This window comes from Narcine bancroftii, chromosome 4, assembly GCF_036971445.1.
Source record: "Narcine bancroftii isolate sNarBan1 chromosome 4, sNarBan1.hap1, whole genome shotgun sequence".
Lineage (NCBI taxonomy): Eukaryota > Metazoa > Chordata > Chondrichthyes > Torpediniformes > Narcinidae > Narcine > Narcine bancroftii.
The window spans coordinates 34,526,357-34,550,600 of record NC_091472.1 but is presented as its reverse complement, the minus strand read 5'-3'; the positions used below and the strand labels follow the sequence as shown (position 1 = coordinate 34,550,600).

The 24,244-nt window shown below is 42.2% G+C and overlaps 1 long non-coding RNA gene across 1 annotated transcript in view; it reads right to left on the bottom strand.

The window, feature by feature from the left end:
* Positions 1-8,949: 8,949 nt before the first annotated feature.
* The window catches only part of LOC138759801 (uncharacterized), a 78,282-nt gene continuing 62,987 nt past the window's right edge, over positions 8,950-24,244 (bottom strand). The window contains exons 2-3 of the long non-coding RNA XR_011355095.1: positions 22,121-22,235; positions 8,950-9,034 (exon numbers count right to left, since the gene is read on the bottom strand). This is a non-coding gene — a long non-coding RNA (uncharacterized lncRNA). The remainder of the gene's footprint in view (positions 9,035-22,120; positions 22,236-24,244) is intronic.

Sequence of the window (24,244 nt, the reverse complement as noted above, 5' to 3'; positions counted from 1 at the left end):
TGGGGAAATGGCATCGTCAGAGGTTTCTCTCTGTGACTCCATCATCCCTTCCAGCGCGGACCCTGGGCAGCGATTATGATGTCCTAATGAACTAGGTGACTGAGCTCCTGCTGCCCTTAAAGGGGCGTGCTGAATTTGAATAAAAACAGTCGTTAATGACCCTCATCGTGGTGGCTGTATTTCTTCCACTGCTCACACTGCCACAGTGGTGACCCCGATGAGCCCAGACATTTTTCTGGACTCAAAACACCATGGATTCAGCAGAGGTTAACGCTGTCTCCATCAAGCTTCCCCCCTTTCGGACCCTCTGACCAAGAACGTGGTTCAGGCAGGCGGAAACACAATTTCAACTCCGCAACATCTCCTCAGATGCCACGATGTTCTATTATGTCATGAGCAGTCTGGACCAAGATATGGCAGCGAGAGTGGACGACATCATCCACCACCTCCCGGCTATGGGCAAGTACACCACCCTCAAAGACTTGCTGCTTGGAACTTTTGGGCTAACTCCCCAGCAACAGGCTTCCAGGCTCCTTCACTTGGATGGGCTTGGGGACTTTAGTCTGTCGGTGCTGATGGATGAAATGCTGGCCCTGGCGGAAGACCACAATCCTTGTTTTCTCTTCCACCAGATATTCCTGGAACTGATGCCAGAAGATAGACAGCTGCTCCTCACAGATGAAGACTTCTCGAACCCGAGGAGAGCAGCAGCCATGCGGATGCCCTCTGGTGCACGAAGAAGGAGAACGAGGCAGCCCTCAACCAGGTGGCATGACTAGGAGCCAGCCGATCGCAAGCCACTCCCAAGACCAAGCCAGAGGAGGGCCAGTTGACTTGGTGTTTCTTTCTACCACCAGTGCTGGGGAGTGCAAGCCTTTAAGTGCCGCCAACCCTGCGGGTTTCAGGGAAATGACCAGGCCAGCCGCCGTTGTTGGCTGCGACAGCTGGCCACACAAACAGCCTCCTTCATGTGACAGACAGATCCACCGGCTGCCAATTCCTGGTGGACACTGGGGCTGAGCTCAGCATCCTTCCCCCCACAGCATTAGAGACTCACACCCGATCTCGAGGTCCAACTCTGCGGGTGGCCAATGGCTCCACCATCAGGACCTATGGCACCAATCCAGATCGGGAAGGAGAAGTTCCACTGGAGGTTCGTTCTAGCCTCCACGGGCACCGTGCTATTAGGGGCCGACTTCCTCAGAGCTTACAGCCTACTGATTGACATGGTCAAAAGGCTGGTCAATGCCCAAACATTCCACTCCACCCGACTGGACACAGCAGAAGCCCGCAGGCCCAAAATCGCTGCCATAGCTGCCACCAGGGATGAGTTCAATGAGATCCTCAATTAATTCCCCACCATCTTAGAGCCACGGTTCAACTCCGCCCTTCCCTAGCATGGGGTTTTCCACCACATCGCCACACAGGGCCACACTGCTGCACCCTAGATCCAGATGGCTGCCACCTGAGAAGCTCCATTAGGCAAAGAAGTAATTCCTCAGGCTCCAGGAACTGGGAATTGTCCGGCGCTCAGACAGCACCTGGGCAAAGTCACTCCATATGGTCCCAAAATCATCTGGGGGCTGGAGACTGTGCGGGGACTACCATCATTTGAATGATGAAACCACACCCGACATGTACCCGGTGCCCCACATACAGGACTTCTCCGCCAACCTCCACGGCGCACAGGTCTTCTCCAAAGTGGACCTTGTGCGGGGATACCATCAGATCACGATGCATCCAGACGACATGGGTAAGATGGCCATTATCACCCTTTTCAGCCTCTTCGAGTTCCTGTGTATGTTCATCGGTCTAAAGAACGTGGCCCAAACATTCCAGTGCCTCATGGACGCGGTTGGAAAAGACCTGGACTTTGTATTCATTTACGTGGACAATATTCTCATTGCCAGTCACAACCGCAATGAACACAAAGCCCACCTCTGCACACTCTTTGCCCGGCTGGCGGACTTCAGCTTCATGGTCAACATGGCTAAATGCCAGTTTGGCAAGGAGGCCCTCCAGTTCCATTTCGGCGGCTGGGGCCGTACCGGTGCCAGGGAAGGTAGCGGCTGTTCAACAATTTCCCAAACCCTCCACCCTCAAAGGCCTCCAAAAGTTCGCAGGGATGGTGAACTTTTACCATCATTTCATCCCTGGAGCCACGCGCACCATGCGGCCATTGTTTGCGCTCATGGCCACCAATGAAAAGACTTTATCGTGGTCAGAGGAGGTGGACAGGGCTTTCATTGTGACAAAGGATGCTCTAGACAGCGCAACACAGCTGGTGTATCTGCAGCCAGAGGTGCACACGGCACTCTCTGTGGACACCTCAGCCAGAGCAGTTGAGGTGGAGGGGGTTCTGCAACAGTTGCTCAATGGACAATGGTGCCCGCTGGCCTTTTTCAGCAAGCAGTTGCACCCAACGGAGCTCAAATACAGCGCCTTCAACTGGGAGCTCCTGGCGTTGTATTTGGCCATCCACCATTTCCACTACTTCCTCAAGGGCAGGTCATTCACAGCCTTCATGGATCAAAAGCCCCTCACTCAAGCACTGGCGATGACCAAGAATCTGTGGTCCACCAGACTGAAGTACCACCTCTCGCGCATATCTGAGTTCATGACCAATATCCGACATAGGGCCGGCAAGGACAATGTAGTGGCGGATGCACTCTCCCATCCAGCCATCAACACTCTCGCGCCCGGCCTGGATTACGAGCAACTGGCTCAGGCACAGAGGAACAATGCGGAGACGCAGTCCTTGCAGACCACCATCTTGGGTCTCAAACTCAAGCATGCCCGGACATATTGCTCTGCGACGTCTCAACAGGCACGCCGCGCCAGCTGGTCCTGCTGCACTGGAGGGCGTAGGTTTTCAGTCTGATCTATGACCTTGCTCACCCAGCGGTAAAGACAACAGTGCGTATGGTCACGGAGCTGAAGAAGGAGGTGGCAGAACTGGCCAGGAACTGTATCAGGTGCCAGACCTCCAAGGTCCAGCAACACACGTTAGCCCCCATCCAGAACCTCGACCTGGCATTTTGCAGATTCCAACACATCCACATTGATGTCATTGGGCCCTTGCCGGTGTCCAAGGAGACTCGTTACCTCCTCACGGTGGTGGATTGGGCCACAAGGTGGCTGGAGGCCGTTCCAATTAAGGAGGCCTCTGCGGAGACATGTGCCTGGACTCTGGTCAGCCAATGGATCCCCCATTTCGGAGTCCCGGTGCACATCACTAGCAACAGAGGGGCACAGTTCATGTCTGCCCTGTGGACTCAGATGGGGAAGCTCTGCCCTGTGGACTCAGATGGGGATGCTCCTGGAGGGTCAAGTTCCACCACACCACAGCATATCACCCGCAGTCCAATGGGTTGGTGGAGAGGTTCCACAGGCACCTGAAGGCATCGCTTATGGCCAGGCTCTCCCAACCATACTGGGCTGACAAACTACCATGGGTCCTCCTTGGGATTAGGACGGCACCCAAGGAGGACCTACAGGCTTCAGCAGTGGAGATGGTCTATGGAGCATCGCTTTCGGCTCAGACCCTGACACCACAGCCACCAACAAAAACCTTCTGGCAGACCTACGCAGGTGACTGGTCTCCCTAGCTCCCCTACCCCAGGTACGGCATGACACCTGGCTGTTTCATGCGGAAGGGACCACAAAGTGCACTGCTACAGCGACCGTACGAGGGGCCATACAAAGTCTTGCACCAGTCTGGCGGAACCTTCCCCCTGGACGTTGGAGGGAGAGAGGAACTTTTAACGGTGGACTGCCTGAAGGCGGCACATCTGGACTTATCGCAGCCGGTGCAGGCGGCCATGCCCAAGTGCCAGGATCAGCCACCAAAGTGACAGGACGTGTAGCCATTTCTGGGGGGAATGTGTGGCAGCACACATCCTCATGGCGAACTGGCCCCGCTTGTATCACCATGTGGAGGGGCAACCATGGGGAAATGGCATCATCAGAGATTTCACTCTGACTCCAGCATCCCTTCCAGTGCCCACCCTGGGCAGCGATTATGATGTCACAATACACCAGGTGACTGAGCTCATGCTGCCCTTAAAGGGGCCCGCTGAATTTGAATAAAAATATTTGTTAACGACCCTCAACGTGGTGGCTGTGTTTCTTCCACTGCTCACACTGCCACAAATAAATCTTTCATCATCTACATTAGGTGCATATATACACGTAAATGTCCACATCTCTGAATAAATTTGACAATGTGCCAAATCAAACATCCCAGCAGGATCTGTGACCACAGATTGAATCTTAACAGGTACATTCTTATTAATCAAAATAGCAACCTCTCTTGTTTTAGAATTAAATGATGAAGCTACCACTTGACATACCCAATCTCTTTTTAATTTTTAATGTTCTTTTTCAGTTAAGTGTGCCTCTTGTTAAAAAAAGTAATATCAACTTTCATTTTTTTAATATATGCCAAAACTTTTGTTCTCTTAATTTCATTATTAAGCCCATTTATATTAAAAAACTTACAAAATTTAATACATTATTAACCGTCATTTCCTAAGTCCAAAAATTAAAGCACTCTCGCCACCCATCCCATTGGACCACTGCTCCATATGAACTTTCAATTATATTTGACATCTCCAAGCAAGAAAATAAATAGAAAAAGAAAGAAAAAACCCTAAAGCAGACTATATACAAAATAAAAAAATCTTTGAAAAACCAGCCCCCCAAAAAATACTGATTTAAAAAAAACAATACTACTTCCCTCTATTGTACAGGAAATGGCCTTCACCACAAAATGGCATGCAGCTACGGAAGGAGAAGACAAAACCTCCACCTACCCCAGACAGAATATACATTACTTTAATTAAACAATTAATTTATAAGTATAAAGAGCTTCTTCAAGATCTTTATTCTCTTGGTCATTATCAATTACAACCAATTTTTGCTGCTCTGTCATCTGTTCCGCTACTTGTTTCTTCTCAGGTAACTTGACTCTGAACATCCATTCGTTGATCTTGTTTAATATTTGGAAGAGAATTTGTAAATTCCAAAGCTTCATCTTCATCAGTAAAAGACTGTGATTGATTTTCTCCAGAAAACATTAAGTGTGGCTGGGAATTTATATCCTTTTTTCCAAAGCACTAATTTTGGAGATTAAACACCTTTCTTCTTTTCACAACTGACCTGCTTAAATCCACATTAAAAAATACCTTATTATTTGCCACTGTTAATGGGCCATCGTATATTAGGGCATTTTGCACAACCACTCTTAATATTGTTTCTTTATCTTGATTACATAAATATCTAATCAAAAGCAAGTGTGGCTGTTGTCCCAGGAATGGCTTCTTTCTATTAGCCCTGCGTGCTCTATCCAGTTCAAGTCCATTTGGGAAGTTCTCAGGACCCAGAACTTCTGGAATCCACTTTTCAAAAAATTGTACTGGATTAGAGCCTTCAAAATCTTCAACCAACCTGACAATAATCACATTATTCCTGTGACTATGATTTTCCAGTACATCATTCTTTTGTACAAGTTCTTTCCTTTGCAGATCCCAAGCCATAACAGAATCTTCCATTTTATTAACTGCACCTTTACATTGCTCTACTTCATAACAATAATCTTGAATAACATCTTCAGTTTTCTGGACTTGAATTTTAACTTTATCAACAGCTTCAGTATATTTTGCCATTTCTTTAATATTTTTCACTTCACTCTTAACATATTCAAATTGTGCTTTAACATCACTTCTGACAGATATAAATTGCAAATCCATATGTTTACATATTAACTGCATTTGGATGATAATTATAGAAATGTGTTCATGTGTTTCCATACCTTGAGTTCTGGCTTCAGGGTATCTGAATTGTATAGCTTCAATCTCTTGAATCAGTTGGGCTTCATCTTTTCATATTCTGCTCCCGCTCCCTCCAATTCTTCATAAACTCTTTCTTCCTTCTCTTTGTCTTGATCTTCATCCTTTAGTCCCTCTGAATTGCTTGTAGATGATCCTGATTCGACATCTAGTTGAATCAACGGCTGTGTCTGACTGACAGTGCTAGTAACCACAGCTTTAATTGATTCAGCTGTTCTCCATAGGGAAACAGGTTGCTCCATTGTGCACATGTGTGAACTCTCGCGCAGGCACAATTGATCCTGTGACATCTGCAGTTCAATCGTCTTCTTCTTGACATTTATCTCAAAAGAAGGGTGATTAGTGGTGGCAGTAACTTTAGATGCTGAGAAGGCCTTTGATAGATTAGAATGGAATTATTCATTTAAGGTGTTGGAAAAATTTGGTTTTGGATTTCTAAGGAAAATACTTCCGAAGTTTTGTTTCTTAATGCATTTAAAAAGATTACAGATTTATCACCCTTTTAAAATGTCAGGAACTATTCCTGCCACAAAAATCTGCTCACAATGGGTTAAAGCTTTATATAAAAATCCCTATGCTAAATTTGTAACTAATGGACAAATTTATTCTGCTTTTCCACTGACTAGATCAAGTAGACAAGGATGTCCTTTATTTCCAGCTTTGGCTGTTTTAGCAATTGAACCTTTAGCTGAGTTAATAAGAAAAGATTTTAATATTAAGGATATAAAGATTAGACAAGAGGAACATAAGATTAATTTATTTGCTGATGATGTTTTGGTTTATATGACAGATTATCCTACAAATTATTTGCATCAGTTATATATAAGACTGGAAGAATATGATGAAATATTGGGTTATAAGATTAATTGGGACAAAAGTGAAATTATGCCCTTGGTTAAAGGGAATTATACTCAATGTAGAGTATTTGCTCGATTTATGTTGTCAGATGATGGAATTAAATATTTGAGGATTAAAGTTGATAATAATTTAAATAACATATAAATTGAACTATTTACCTTTACTTAACAAAATTAAGTAAGATTTAAATAGGTGGAATAACTTGCCTATGACTTTAGTAGGTAGAGTAAATTGTATAAAAATGAATATTTTTCCAAGGGTTCAGTATTTATTTCAGTCAATTCCTTGTTGGATTTCTCAAAAAACATTTTTAAGGCTTTACATTTGAGTATTAGGAAGTGTTTATTGAAAGAAAAGATGGCTCGAGTATGTTTGGAAAAATTGACTTGGAAATTTGAATTAGGAGGTTTGCCACTTTCCCATTTTAAGAATTATTAGAAGGCCACTCAATTGAAATTCATTAATTGAATTGTGATTTAGATAAATCCTCAGCTTGGGTTAAAATAGAATTGAGTAAAATAGGAGAAAATTCTATGCAGAATTTTATTCGTAAATGGAATTCAAAATTGTTAATAGGTAACCAGAGATTTGCCTATTTTGAAACATTTGATTGAACTATGGAATAAGATACATTATGAAATAGATGAAAAAGGTTTGATTTCTTGAAAAATGCCTTTATATCAAAATAGACCTTCCTTTTTCTATGGATAACCAATTTTTGAATTAAATGGGAATTAAGAAAATAGAAGAATGTTTTGAAGTTGGTAAATCTATTACTTTTCAACAAATGAATGAAAAATTCAATGTCTGAAATAATACACTTCTTCTGTTATTATCAGGTTTAGGATTTCTTGGTTGATAAGTTAGGTCCTAATTTGATACTACCTAGACAGAATGAATTAGAATTATTGATATGTAAGGGTGGTATAAATAAATATATTTCAGAGATGTATAAATTACTTCAAAAAGCAGATCCTAAGTTAGGAATTCATAAATCAAGATTAAGATGGGAGGTTGATTTAAAAAGACGAATAGATAAAAATGATTGGAAGCAATTATGTAGGGAAAATATGATGAAAATTATTAATGTTAGGTATAGCTGGTTCATTTTTTTGCATTCTACTTGGGAGTGTCCTAGAATAAAACATTTTTGGTTAGAGGTAAAAAAAATTGGAGAAAATATTAGGGGTAAAACTCCAACAGGATCTGATGTTATTTTTGTTGGGTAATATTAAAATGGTTTGTCATAAATTAAGATTAACTATGTATCAAATTGAATTTTTATGACTAGTTTTATCTGTTTCTAGGAAGTGCATAGCCATTACTTGGAAATTTAGGGATGGAGAGATGGCAGGCTGAATTGTGTTCTTGTATTCCACTTGAGAAAATAACATAATTTATGTAATAAATATAATTTTTTTCTTGAAAATATGGAGCCCATACTTACAATGTGTTGGTTTGAAAATTTGAAGGACTCTTTGAAAGCCCATTCAGTTGGTTACCCTCAGTTCCATTATTATTTGTATTGAGATTTATATTTCTTTATGGCATTCTCCTAACTTCTTTTCTTTCTTTTATATTTTAGGGGTGGGGAGGGAGGGAGGGAGGGAGGGTGGGTGGGAGGGATGAGGGTTTTATTTTATATACTTATCACATTTGTACTTACCTTTTAGTTTTATTGATTATGTTTACATGGATGTGGTTTTCAAAATTCTTTAAAAAAAAGTTTAAAAAAAGACAAACCTATTCATTTTGTAACAACTCCAACCCATCCACTGAATATCTCCTTTACTCCATCCCTCTGTTTGAATTTTGATTTTGTAATTGATGCACCTGTGGTGACCCATTTACCAGCAAGAGAACTGGCTCCCAAAATGGTAGACGTGTTTTGGAAAATGTGGGAAATAGACCTCCATCCAATACAGATTCTTTATCTGGGTTGATGATGTCACTGATGACATCACTTCCAGTCCAGGTGACAGAAGCAGTGATGTATATAAGCTCAGCATGCAAACTTTGTGATGTCAGTCTTGCACTAGACTCCACAGTGTGTACATTGACTTCCTAGCATATATATCAACTCCACAACCAATGTACAGTGATTCCAGAACATGTACACCGACATCTATTGTAGCTCAGTATAGAATACTTTGCTACCCACCATCAATAACTCCAAAAGACTGAAGTTGAATGAATTGATAGGCTTTTATTAGCTTTAGAACAAAAGCACATTCATGCTGCTTGACTGTTCTGCACTGGGAAGGGGGCTGTAGTACATTCTGGAGCCTGTGGGAGGAGCTACAGTCATAGTCGGCCGATGAGTGTGCCTGAACAGACAAACGTATACATACAGTAATTGTCAGCTCCAATTATGAAATTGAGGCTACCATTATTTTTTTAAAGAGATTAATTTACAAAAATGAACCAAATGCCTTTTGACTTTTCTTTAAGAACCTCATGGAAGTATTGAGTAACTGCTAAAGCAAATAATAGCAATTGCAAATAAATGCACCATTTCCCATCACATCCACCAACTTACTCTTATCTCTTTCATTGAAATTTATGACCTAGAAAGAGGCAATGCAAGCCATTGAATCCAGCATGTTTTTCTTTTTATCTCCCGTTCACAGAAATTTCAACCCTTTCTCATGTTAAATAACTTGTCAATAACCATTTACCTGAATTAAATGCGAGAAAAATTAGGTAGGTCCCAAGTCTACTTTACTCAAACTGTGACAAGTTTCTTATAGCTAAATCAGGGAAATATTAAATATACGTAGAAGTATCTCCTGCTTGAGAATAGATCCCTTTATTCCTTCTCCCTTGTGACTGGAGACTACTTTTAATGGACACAAAATGGCTATTTGTGAGGTGGGGTGACATGTTCCCACAGATCCTTGCTGTATTTGCTTCTTATAAAGTAATAACTGCTCTGCAAGTTGTAGGCATATTTGCTATTCTGGGCAATCCAACTGGAAATCAATTCAAGAGAAACAGCTGTGTTGGGAGTGAGACGTCTAACCATGAAATGCCTTTGGAATAATTACTTTAAAATAGACAATCTTCAGACTGCAGAAGGCATGCTATAATATTGCCCATGGTGCTTAGAGAGCCCTAATCACAGAATAAATAATATGGAGGTCCATGCTAACATTCAAATGATCTTGACCCCAAGGTTCTGATAAGTGGGAGCCAACCCTTACTCTGACTTGTTCATTGTGCAGTCCAAAGACAGCACCATCGAAGCTCTGCTATCTTTATGTCTACTTCTTCCTGTCTCCTTTAACAGCTAATGATATCCATCCTGTCATTATTAGAAAGCAGATAGAAGAAACATATCAGAAGGCAATTCTCGTGATTAAAGCCCCTATTTAGTGCTCGTGTCCAGAATATATTATATGCATATCTTAACCATAATGTGTTATATTTGTTACATTTTAATCCTGTTTGTGACATTTTGAATTTTTTCAAAATGTTTGCAATGAAATATTTTTTTTCCAAAGGCAGTTTTGAAATAGTAACAAACTTCCATGTTGGTGTTTCGCCTAACCAGCAGCAATTGAGAGAAGCATAAACAGATGGGATAAGTTTAACTCAAAAGTTATTAACAAATTAACAATAAGAAAAATACCTCAATAAACTTAACACCTGAACATAGGGCTTTATGGCAACTCTACATTAACAACAGATATTTGTAAGGTGTATGTGGGGGAAAAAATCCCAGACCATTACAGTCCAAGCTCAAAATGCCCCAAAAGAAAACTCCCAAAACAAAATCCCCGTCAATCCCATCAAGTCCATCAGAGCATGGTCTCCAGGCTGGGGATTCTTAGTTTAGTTACCCATTGGTCTTTTAGTTGGATGTGGAGACAGATGGCCATGGTCACTGTAGACTTACGATCACTGTAGGCTTACGACTTTCCTGAGTTTCAAATGTGGCAACGACCACCTTTGCTTTCTTCACACAGAAATTTTCTGTCAGTGACCTCCTAGTCATTAATATGAATTTGCCCCTCGAAGCCCACTTTAGGGTTAACAAGTGACCATCTGTCACACAAGTCTTTCCCTCTAAACACCCTGTCTTGGCTCATCAAGTGACACCTGTCACACGAAGTCCTCCTCTTGGAAGGGGACTGGGGAAGCCCAGATTGGACACACATACATTCTGGATATCAGAGTGGAGCAAATTGCTGTCAGGACAAAAGTGCTGGCACCTGCGGACAAAGCAGTTCAGTCTTCTATCTCCTGCTGAAACTACTGGGTGAGCACACTGACAGACAATTAGGGATGGTGAGTATGCACACAAGACCGACTGTTTGACTGACTGCCCTCGGATCAGCTGACTAACCGACCAACCTGTTCAAAACTCAGCGCGCTGGGCTTTTCAACTGCCCCACTGTGTGCCTTCAGCTCTCCAGATTGGTGGAGAGAGGTTAACTAAAGCGGACGCACTCCCCGCAAGCCCATCGGCTTCCGGTGCATGGCTCTCACGCTTCAGACAGCTGTCATTTCTCAGCACTTCCCACCCCACTGTAGATTTTCCCAGCTTTACTTTGGCGCTTCACAGCAGTACACGATCCTGAACCTGGCCTGAAAATAAAATTGTCCAGGATCCATACCAGCTGTCCTTCTGAAAGTACCAATTTTCTCTATTTGCCTCAAGAAACAAGAAATCTCCTATGAAGCATCTATAAAAGCATCTAATCCCACCCTATGTACAGCTCCAGTAAAATGGTTCTACATCCTCAAACTCTAAATGAAAATACTCACCCTTACTCCACCTTCAGTTAGTTGGCATATGGCAAGGTCAACTGTCAAATAATCCAGTTCAAAAATACTGTCGATGATAATGAAAGGATCACCTCCCTCCATCCCCTTGCCCCTAAACAAAATTCTCCCTTGAAAAGAATTATTGCATTATGGGATACACAAAAGCACCTCACAGCAGGCAAGACTGTGGGGCTATTAGTGAGGTGGTTAAAATCCCATGTTGTTGCAAAATGTCTGAATTTCTCACTGGTGAACAGGGTGACATTATCCGATAGCAGAGTGTGTGGGGGGCGGGGGGGGGCCCATGCACTGAAAAGTGTCTTTTTAACTTGATAATGACTGCCAATGAGGTGACGTTGGGTAAAAGGTCTATCTCAAACCATCCAGAGTATGAATCGACAAGAACAAAATTACTGTTGACCATGGTATTTGAAGATATCTGTTGCCACAGTTGACCAGGGTATGTCTGGCACTGCGTGAAGCTGCAGCGACTCTTTCTGTTAGTGTGGCCTGGTGCTATTGCACATCGAGCAAGCTTGTACCTCCTGGTCTATGTCCTCGGTCATCCCTGGCCAAAAAACTGTCTCTAGCCCTGCGTTTGGTTGCTTCTGCTCCTGGGTGCCCTCTGTGTAGGATGTTGACATAAATGTTTTGCAGTGAACTCGGAACTACTGCTCTCAGGCCTTTCACTTAGGATTCCATCATCGTTGAGTAATTCGTCCTGGAATGGGAAGTAAGGTTGGATTTCAGGTGCTAGGCTGCGCTGCTTGTCAGGCCAGCCGCCCTTGATATAAATACCCAGGGTCCTCAAAGTTGTATCTTCAGCCGTGTGCTGTCTCAGATCATCCAACCGGGAGGAGGAGATGTGCATTACTGTCATTATATCAAACATGTCCTCTTCCTCAGCTTGTAGGATTGTGCATTTCCTGGGAGCACAAGATAGCGCATCGGCTAAGTGCATTTCTTTTCCGCACTTGAAAATTAAAGTCACCTTGTATTTCTGAAGCCTGAGCATCATTCTCTGTAATCGTGCAGGGGCCACATGGATTGGCTTTTTCAGAATTGTGTCCAGAGGTAAGTGGTCAGTCTCTATGGTCACTGGTCTACCATAAATGTAGTCATTGAATTTTGAACAGGTGAAAACTATTGCCAACTCCTTCTCAATTTGGGTGTATCTGGTCTCCATGCTGGTGAGTGATCTGGATGTGTAGGCTACTGGTTTTCCATCCTGCAGGCATGCTGCACCCAGACCGTACTGTGATGTATGATACAATAGAACAGGTGAGCATGACATATGCCTTTTTAATACGTGAAATGTGTTTGTTGTTTATCTTGCCAAGACCAAACCATGTCTTTGTCTGTCAACTGCCTGAGCTATGTGGTAAGGTCACTGGTGTTCGGAATGAACTTGCTCAAGTAGTTGACCATGCCCAGGAAACATTGTAGCGCTGTCACGTCTGTCAGTACCTGCATTTTACTCCCATGTCTTTTTTAAAAATATAACCCTGTCTTTTTTTAAAAATATTTTATTTTGATTTTTCAATCTTAAGCAGGAGCGTACATCATCGGTTGTTACAGACTGTCATTTTTTATCCAGTGATTTACTTATACATGATATCTCTCCCTCCCCCATTCCCACCCCTCCCAACCCTCCCCCAAGAAAAAAATAAAAGGCAGATGTGATATAAAACAAAAGTTAGAAAAGTAGAAGAAAAAAGAGAAGAAATGAGCGGTTGAATGTGGCATCAGCATTTCCCATGTGTGCCTCTGGAGACCATGGGGCCATCCCCTTGTGCCGGCACTTTTTCTTAATCTATCTGTTACCAGTTCCCTATAAACCTTTTTTGTTAGGGAGTGGCTACAGTCGTGCTCCCATATATTCCAGATATGGTTGCCATATTCCAATGAAGGTGCTGTGTCGGTTCCTAAGATTATAGGTAATCTTTTCCATGGGAATACACCTGTGCTTCACAGTAGCCAATTTGCTGATGAGAAGAGGGGAGTCAGACTTCCAGGTCATCACTATGTATTTTTTTTTGCTACGGCCAGGGATATAAATGTGAATTGAATTTTGTCAATTTGTAGCCTATATCTATAAGATTCCCTAGTACATATAGTGTTGGGTTCGACAGGAAGGTTACCTTCATTATTTTGGTTAATATGTTGGCCAAATCTTGCCAAAATGGGGCTACCTTTATGCAGGAAGAAATGTTTCTTGCTCCACTCCGCATCTGATGCATGTTTCTGGCACCTCTGGTTTTGTTTTGTGGACTTTTTGGGGTATGAGGTAGAGCTGATGTAAAAACATTATACTGAACCATTCTATATCGAGTTAATTGTTGTGACGCTGTCCTTGTACCAGTCTGACCAGCATCTTTTGTCAATTGTGATGCCCAGGTCCGACTCCCATCTTTCCTTTGATCTATATAACTCTTGTTTTGGGATTTCAGCTTGGAGTACAGAGTACATTCTTGATATAAATTTAGGTGCATTTCCCTGTCGAAGCAACCTCTCGAACTCACTAAGTGCAAGCGGGGTCATTGCAGGGCCCCATCTCTCCCTCAGGAATGATCTTAATTGGATGAAACGGTGAAAGGTTCCATAAAACAAATCATTTTGCCCCTTAGCTGCCTGAAGGACATGAGTTGTCTCCCTTCGTAGCAGTCCTTAATATATTGGATCCCCTTTCGGTGCTAAATCTCCCAAGATTTTGTTGCCCTTGTTCATGGGCATCAACTCATTTTGAATCATTGGTGTGTTAAGTGATATTTCTACTTTTTTGCCTGTGATTTTGATAATTTCGTACCAAATTTTGATCAGGTATTTCAGTACGGGAATGCCATTTTTTTTAAATTGATTTGGGGTCCCATTTGTATATGAAATCCTTTATTATCTCCTCCTCCATTACATGTAATCCCATTTGCATCCAGATGGGTGTCTCCCTCTCTTCAAATAAGGATGCGAGGAACCTCGACTGGGCTGCTAGATCATTTTTCTTTAAATCAGGTAATTTTGGTCCTCCCAGGCTGTAGTCCCATGTCAATTTCTTTAAGGCTATTCTGGGTACTTTCCGATTCCAAATAAATTTCCTTATGTTGCCATTCAGCGTTTGTAAAAAAAAAGATTACGGGAGTGGAATTGGCAACAATTGGAAGAGGTATTGAAGACCTGGCATCACCTTCATCTTTATCCAATTGACCCTCCCCATTAGAGTGATGGGCATGTCGCTCCACCTCATCAGATCTTCCTCAAACTTCTCAAGGATAGGGGGGGTAGTTAAGTTTATATAGGTTTTCCAAATTGTTATCAATCTTTATTCCTAGGTGCTTTATGGCTCCTGTTGGCCAACTAAAGTTGCTATTTTTTTTGGTGCTCTTCATAGTTAAATTTATTCAGTGGAATATTATTACTTTTCTCTATATTGGCCTTGTAGCCCGATTTTGTTCCATAGTCCTCCAGTGTGGAGAGAAGCTTTGGCAAGGACCCGGCTGGGTTTGTCAACAATACATCATCTGCCATTAAGTTTATTTTGTGCTCACATTGACCCACTTTGAATCCCTTTATCAATGGATCTTTTCTAATAGTCTCTGCTGATGGTTCAGTTGCTGGGACAAACACCCCTGGCGACAGGGGACATCCCTGCCTACTGGATCTACTAATGGGAAATGTGGACGATGTTAGCCCATTTGTACTGACTTTTGCCCGTGGATTGTTATTCAGTGTTTTTACCCAGTTGACAAATGTTTGTCCCATTCCACATGTTTCCAGAACTTTAAAAAGGACAGGCCATTCTAGCAAATCAAAGGCCTTTTCTGCATCCAGTGAGACTACTAGACTTGTATCTTGCTTTGTTTGTGCCAAATGAATAATGTTGAGCAGTCTATTTAAGTTATTGGCAGAGTGCCCTTCTCTGATAAAGCCCACTTGGTCCAGGTTTATCAGTTTATGGAGATATTGACCCTGGCTATTATTTTGCAGTCCATAATTACTTCAGTTCTCTTTGTTGGTCAATAATGGTAAAACTGTAGTGTAGTGAGCCCTAGTTGTGGTTACTTAGACCTTTCATCCAAGGGCTCAGTTTAGCCTGTGTTTTGCAGGTCTACGCATTTTCTGGTAGTTCCCATGCACATCACATAGCTTCCCGTGGCTCCTTTCCCGTCCAGGCAGCACAACTTTTAAAGTAGCCGGGAACAGCATTGCATATTCGACTTTTATTGTCTCTCAATATTTTCTTGGCCTGGTCAAATTCTATTCTTTGTTTTAGCAGTGCAGAGCTTATGTCAGGAAAGAACATCAGTCTTTCCCCCTGGAATTCCACCGGCTCTCCTGTCTTCCTTGACCTGGTCATCGCTGCCCTTAGCACTGTTTCCTGGTCTCAGCTACTGATGAACCATATCTGAAATGGTCTCAGTCATTGATTTGGGGAGGTGTGGGGACCGAATGTCCAATGGACCCTGTCTGTGGCTAGGAGACCTCAGAATCATTCCCTTCCTAATACCTCAGGGATCCAGTGCTGGAAGAACTCCACTGGATCCTTCCCCTCCTCCCCCTCTTTGAGGCCCAGTGGTCTCATATTATTACACTGATTATAATTTTCTAAGTATTCCAACTTATCTATCAGTTGATTTTTCTTGGTGACCCACATGCCAGCTGTGTTCTCTAGTTTTTCTTGCCTGTCCTGGACATCCTCCATCTTGTCTTCTAGGGTCCCAACTCTATTCGTCAAGGTCACGATTGAACCTTGCAGGTTGAGCAGGCCTTTGGAGACTTCTTTCAGCCTGTTGTCTAATCACTGTTACAGACCACCAATCTGGATCACCAGCAATCACACAGCTGCCAGGATATCTTTGTCGGCTGAACCCAACGTCGCAGGCTTTGCCTTTGTGCCTTCTGTGCTAGGCCCCGCCATTAGCGTGGGAACCTGCAGTTTGTCAGTGTTGAGTGAATTTTCACTGACATTTCCAGTGTTTCTGGCTGGTCTCACATCCAAATCACTCGCCTCCTACTCTTCTTGCCCATATTGCCTCAGCGTGGATAAGTTGAATCTTTTGATTTGAGCCAATTTTTCCTTGTTTTGAAGCTTTTTAATGGGAGCTCTTTTCCTCCCAGCTTCACAGCATCACGTGACTCCCCCCCCCCCCCCCACCCCGTCCATCCTGTCTTTAATCAACTCATCACAGAGCACTCTGAAATCACAGGTCTTTCCCTTGATTTTTAGGTCGCTGGCATGTGATTGAATCAGCTCGCCAGGCCTTTGGCTTCTGATAGTAAATCTGTGCCTTTCCATCATTCAGTTTTTTTGTGGATTGCACATTTCTTGAAATTTTCTTTTTAAAAACTCAGGGTCCTCTGTTGACTCAGCCGGACTGATAATTCAAGCACCTCGTTTGCATATACGAATGTCCTTTCCCTTTTGATGGCCTCAGAGCCCGCTAAATTTAGTAAAATGTATGCTTTGACTCGGGCATACTTATCACTATGCGCTGCCGTGATGAAAATGTTGTATTCTTGTTTGAATACACACCAATTCTCATCCACATTGCCTTTAAACACAAGCGGGTCAGGCCTTCTGAATCCGTCTGTCATTATGACACAGTCACAAATACGTTGCAAACTTGACGTTGGTTCCTCACTTTTCACTTGAAGGCTTCAGGTTCAGACTTCTGACACCATGTTTGTTGATGCATCAAATAACCAGACAACACAAAGTGGCAACCTCTGACGAATGCCTTACTGTTAAATTCAACAATACAATGTATAGCAGGAGCCCCTGGAAATGACGTCCGTCACCAGCCAAGCTCCGTTTCTTTTTTTTAACTTGTGCGCTTTGCAGGGACTCGCACAGGTGCAATAGTGTCATGGCAGGTACAGTGGCTGCATCGGGATCAGGTGCAGACAGCCAATAGTAGCAGCTATCTACAACATCTTTTCTTAAATTAGGCCAATAAAATGTTTTCATAATTTTGTAGGTTGTCTTCTTTACTCCAAGGTACCTTACTAAAGGTGTTTTATGAACCATGTTCAAAATTTCACCTCTATAGGCTTTAGGAACTACAACCTGGTGAACCACTGCCCATTCTTCATTAACAGGCATCTCCCGTGACCTCCATTTTCTCATTAATAAAACATCCTTTGTGGAGGGCTGAGCCACTCTGCAAATGAACCAGGTTACGGAGCTGAGGACTTGAGAGAGCTGACATCATTTCTGTCCCAGGAGTCACAAGTGTCATTAGGAACTAGGAGATATAAGTGTGTGGGCGAGTTCGATTAAAATCAGTTGGTCTAGCTCACTCATGGTGTGCTTCATTCACTGCACCTCCTCGTGACCATAGTGATGACCCTGATGGGCCTAAATGGCAATTTTGGACCCACAATGAATGAGGCTAATTTACAAAGCCTGGTCTCACTGAAACTGCCACCCTCTTGGACCTCACAGCCTGTTGTCTGGTTCAAGCTGAGGACTCATGGGGAGGGGAAGAGAGCTTCAATGTACTGGGGACTGTTCCAGCCCTTGGGGCTGATGTCATTTCCGTCCCAAGAATTACAAGAGTCATCAAGAACTTGGAGGTATAACCGCACACACAAGTTTAATTAAAATCAGCTGGTCCAGCTCACTCATGGCTGTCTGTGTGGTTTGTTCGCTGCACCTCCTTGCAACCATACTTTTCAAATAATATCTAACTGGCCCTTTCTTAATTTCCTTATCAGAGAATGCTTTATCTCTAACTTCAGCGAGATCACTATCTTCACTTTGTTTTTATTATTTTTGCTCTGGATAGTGACGAATCCTTTTTCAACTGCTGTGCACTGTCACAGACTTCTAAAATAAAATTATTTTGTACAGCAATGCTTTCATTGATACCTTTTTCTTCCATCACCTTCATTACTGCACACACTGGTTATATCTCTAAATCTGTCTCTGTTTTATCAATGACTGGTTTATCTGTTAATTTCACTACAGAGGCAACTTTATTCTCTGCTGAATCATTTCCCAATAACAACAAACCCTCCATCTACTGGTAAATTTGATTTTATTCCCATTTTAACAAGTTCCTTATTTTCAAGTTTAGAATCAGAATTCTGACCTAACAAAGAAATATTTAACTTAGCTGATGATTCAACACCGTTTATCTCTTTTTATCTCACAGTCTGTTTCTTGCTTTTATATCTGACAACCTGTCTCTGCTGTTGCATCTCGCAGGCTTCCTGTTAATCAATTTGTCCCATACTTTTTCCACTGAAAAAATTTTTAAACTTTAAATCAGTTTGTCCAACACTCTTGCTGGCATCCTCAAACTTAATTGGATACTTTACTGCAGAGTCAACCTTATCTCCCGACACAGAAGATTTGAATTCCTTCCTAATTTTACCAGCAGTTCCTTTTCAATTCCATCTCTAACACAAGCATCTAGTGTTTTTTTCTTTCAAAGAAAAACAATTAGCTACCACATGTCCAGCTTTCTAATGATAATTACAAAATGGACCAAAAGCTTTCCCCCATTTATTTTCTACCGTATTTTGGCAATTTTTGTTACCCTTTTGAAAAGGAATTTGGGCACAAATTTCACATTGTGACTCTTATTTGCAAATGTAACAGAATTTGTCCCTTTTGAAAAGTTTCACTTGACTTTAAGATCTGGATTTAAATCATATTCATTTCTAAATTCTGCAAAATATGTCCAAGTTTGCATTTCTATCATCTCTCTTTGCTCTCAGCTCTAAGTTTCTCGAACTCTAGCTCAAAATGCTCCTGCCTTTCAGCTTCCTCTAGCTCTAATTTCCTTGCTTTGAACTCCATCTCCTTTACATGTAGTTCAATCTCCAACTTTCTCAGCTTTAACTGCTGCTCAAGAAATTTATTCTCATGAAATGGTTTCAACAACTCATTCTTTTTCACCCTCTGCAAATCTGCAAATTTTGGTAATCCCAAAAAGTGATCAAATCCCATTTGGAAAGTTTCACTTGGCCCACACTTAGTTTTGGGGTTTAAAACTTAACCAGCTGCAATTTTTGTAGGTTTTGACCACGTCTCCATTTTCAAATCTACACAGATTGCCTTTGCCAAACATTTATCAAAACCAATTGTTGTTATTGATCCACACACACAATAAGCCTTTTAAATTAGCATTCAACAAGAATTTTACCCAAATAAGCTCTCATTAAGATTAAATCTTTGGTTTTATTGTTCTAGCTCAGATTCAAGACCCCACTTATGTTTTGAACTAAGCAATCCCCATTAGTCCTAACACAGGAACTGTTATCCACCTAACAGTTTTCACTTAACTCTAAACTCACATTATCCTGACTATATAACATTCCTCCTTCTCAAGATAAAGAAAAAGTTAGTGTTCTTTATCACTTTTTTTCCAGTGCAACTTAAGTAACTGAACTTGTTCACTAGTTTATTTACACAACCATTTTTAAATAGTTCTTATCGATATCACACTGGCGGTAGTATGTTCCTTTGCCATCTTGTGGATTTGCTGTGACCGTTGGGCTCAGTGTAGCTGGTCCACGTGTAGGTGATGTAGCTTGATGTGCTTCACCTGACAACTGCTGTGTTGATGTTTTGGTATTAGTGGTTGTGGTCTCTTCACTTCATACCTCACTTGATATTGGTGTTGCAGGCTTTGCTGGCATTAAAGCTTTCTGCTTCATCACATCTTGTGTCGGACAGATTTGAATTCTTTACCTCCTCAACTGATTGCCAGAGTCTGTCTCGACAATGTATGATCTTGGTGTCTCAGCTTCTCTGATGACCTTTGCTGGGGTCCATGTTTTCAACATCAGCTCTTGAATATGCTCATGCTGCCCTCTGAAGAGTTCTGGCAATGTTTGTTATAATGCTGGCATCCTTCTTCTTACATGTCAGCCAGTTTTCTTCTGGTTTCCTCCTGATCTTCTGGAGGATGTATTTTGCTTGGTAGAGTTGTTTTATATTTCCTGTCATTTAGAAGTTCTGCCGGGGACTTCATGCCAGCCCTTAAAGGTGTTCCTCGTAATGACAGAAGAACTAGTATGAGTTTTCTTTTGTTTCATGACACTTAACTAATGTGTGTTTCACAGTTTGCTCTTGTCTTTCAATGAACACATGACCTTTGGGGTAGTATGAGGATAATGTAGTGATAACAAATCCAGCTTTTCTGATGAGAACTGTGTTCTATAGTCACATACTACTTGCTTTGGTGCTCTCATTTCTCAGGTCTTTCACTCTTTTTACGAATGGAAACTAGAGCAGTAAATACCACTTTTAGTTCTCAGTGAACAAGTCTGCTCCCACTGTGTACCATCACCTTGCAGGTACTTCTGTGGAAATCATTTCCTCTTTTTGTTGTGTGTTTCTGTTGATTCTTTTAGATTTCTTCTTCGTCTGGAAATCAACTGCAACTCCCAGCAGCTATCCAACCTAGAATTGCTGGTCTGTCTGCCGCTACCATGTAGAAAGTACAGAGAATGTTCTTTCCCTTATGGCAGCCATTGATCTTAGCTCTTCCTAGCAGCTCAATCATGGGTTCTCCATAGGCTGTTAATGTGATATATGCTGTTTCCAATGCACCGTCTTTTGGATACCCTTTTATTATGTTCTCTGAGAACATCTGGCAGTAGAGTCTGAGTGGAAGGGCGTTGCTTTGTGATCCAGTATCCAGCTTCATCTTTAGGTTAAATATCGTAGGTTTGTTCTGGATTGTCTTCTGTATTTGGATCCTTGTGTGCAACTCGCTTCCTTCTTTCATCTCACCCGACATCTCGAGAAGGTGTATGGATTCTATGTCCAGTATCTGGGTATCAGAGACTTCATTGTTGTTTAAACTTAACTCTAAACTTACATAACTCTAATTTTAAACCCCCTATGTGCAAATGCAATTGTATAAATGTATTTGTGTATTAAACTATTTCAGTTTAAAGTTGAGCCTAAAATGTTAGTTTCAAGGCCCAGCATTTTAAAGTTGGGTTGAATTTGAAGTTCTATTAAATTGTAATTCAGAAGTGATAATGAAATATTATGTCTCTGTGTTACTTGGGAGGCTTCTTAAATAACTTAGAAATGCAAGATTCAGATGACAGAAGACACTTTACTTAGTGATGCCTTCCACCATCACAGGACACTGTTCACACACTCACCTATACATTTACATAAGCCACACAGTGGTACACTACAGTTACTACAGCAAGAAAGGAGTATTCTGATGCGGTTACAAAATAGTTCACATTATCTTGACTATATAACATAAGACATCAAGTTTTTCAAATTGTTGCTTAAACCAGTAATGAAGTGTTTGTTAACACTGATTCAGTCCTTAAACCAGTGGTACTCAACTTTTTTCTTTCCACTCACATACCACTTTAAGCAATCCCTATGCCAACAGAGCTCTGTGATTAGAAAGGGATTGCTTAAGGTGGTATGTGAGTGAGAAGGGAAGGTTGAGAATCACTGCTCTAGACCCAATTGTTACTGAAATATTTTGCTTGAGAAAAATTGTCATTGGCCCATTTCCTTTGGAGTTATGAAACCGTGCACATAATGAGTCAATTAAGTACGATTAAAACAAAGGTTTTCAAAATTTTGCTTTCCACCCACATACCACCTAAAGCAATCCCTCACTAATCATAGAGCACCTATGACTTAGACTGTTCCAACTCACAAATCTTGTTGTTTTGTCAGGAAGAGATTTCTTCTTAAACTCTCACATTGGCTTTCTTCACTCCTTCTTAGCTTCTTAAGAGTTCTGGAGCTTCTTTCCACGATGAGACGGCCTTCTAATTAAAAAAAAGAGCTGGTCAGAAGTGGTCTTCTTAGAACACTTTGAACACCACCACCTCCTTCTCCAGGGAATACTTCAATTTTCTTCTTTTTCCGGTCTAAAGATTCCTCTGTCTTTGGATATATAAATATCCCTTAAAAATCATATGAAATTGCATCAACAATGAGGTCATTCTTCATTCCTGGAAAACATGTGATCAGTTATTAGAATTTTAAACAGTTGCCAACCCCGGTGTTTTGTAAACCATGTGATCATCTAACTCTGGCATGTAGAAGTCACAACTCCAAAAGATGACATCACTTCTGAATGTATTGTGTGTGTGTGTGTGTGTGTGTGTGTGTGTGTGTGTGTGTGTGTGTGTGTGTGTGTGTGTGTGTGTGTGTGTGTGTGTGCGTGCGCGCGCGCGCGCGTGTGTGCGTGTGTGTGTGTGCGTGTGCGTGTGCGTGTGTGTAACCCTGTTCTAAACCCACTACATTAAGACATATTTATAAGAAATATAGGTTAATATTAACCTTGTTTTAGTATTAACACAGATCCATTACAGTCTGGCTGCTGCATGGCCCAGATATGTCAACCCCTCAGCAGGATCAAAAGGGTATATTTGTTGATGAGAGGAATGGCCACAGGGCTACTCTGCACCTACTGCCAGTTCCCTCTCCCTCCCTTGACCGTCAGCTAGCTTCCTTCCTCCTAAGTGTCATTGCTTCCCTTTAACTCCTGACTCTCACCCCTTCAGCCTCCCGAATTATCCAGAGTTCATCCAACTCCATCTCCAATTCCCTAACATGGTCAGTAAGGAGCTGCAGTTGAATCACACAGATGAAGTCATCAGGGACACTGTTGGCTTCCCTGACTATCCACATTCTGCAAAAAGATCATTAAAGACGAAAGAGGTAGAAAAATCTGTCCTTACCCTGTGATGGATTAACTATCACCTAGACCCTAGATACCACCCCCCCCCCCAGCCCTAGGGCCCAAACCCTTCATTGAATAGAATAAATTGTGGAGGGGGAAGGGGAGAATTCTGATGCCCTGCTTGAGGGTCTTGACCTGAAAGGTAATCTGTCTCTCTGCCAGCGAGCCGGCTTGGTTCTCTGCTCTGGAAGTAGTTGGCCATCACCCCAGAGCTCCAATCGATCTGCAACCTCCGGGGTCAAGCAGCCTCCGGTAATAGAGAGAGAGAGAGAGAGAGATCACGGCTGTGATTCAGGCCTCCAACCAGACCAATGAACCCCTGTCAGAATCACCCACCAATTTTACAGTGGACATGGTAAACACAGAGTGGGATGGCACTTGACTCCTGGGACTGCGGAGACTGCCTCCATTCCCACCCACAGTGATGCAGCTGTGACAGATTCCATTGGTCTGGCATTACTCACGACGCTCCAAGCGCGAGGTGTTGATGGGGAACGGTCTCCACAGCTACCATAACTATGGTGTTTACTCCCAAGGTCACAGTTGCTACCAACCTCTATTCGTGTCATCAACTGCACAATGTTACCACCCCCGCACCCTCAACATCTACTTTCATTAGCGGTAGGTCGTGCCCTCCACACAGATGCCAACCATTCATTGGCTTGTTGAGCAATCAATCAAATCAGGGACAAGCTCCCTTAGTCTTCAGCCTAATGGTTAATCCACCCCTGTCCTTACCTTACTTCAACTCTTGCACCTCCACCTCTGCTCAAGATTCTCAAAGCAAAGCCTCAAATTCCCATTCCACACTGGCCACTCTGCTTGAATTTCACTTCCTTTAATTGGCTACAGGTAATTAACCAATGGAGAGATTTAAACAAGCACCTATCTCTCACTGCTTTTTAAACTTTCATCTTCTTGTTCACAGTCCTGTTCTAGCAGTCTCTAATGAGATTTAAACTCAATGTAGGATTCCAGCCTGAGAGATCGACTATTATTTTTCTCCTATTGATGCTGCTCAACCCTCTGAGTTCCTTCTCTGGGTTGTTTGTTGCTTAATAGGGTTGCCTCTAACTAAAACTTAATGTG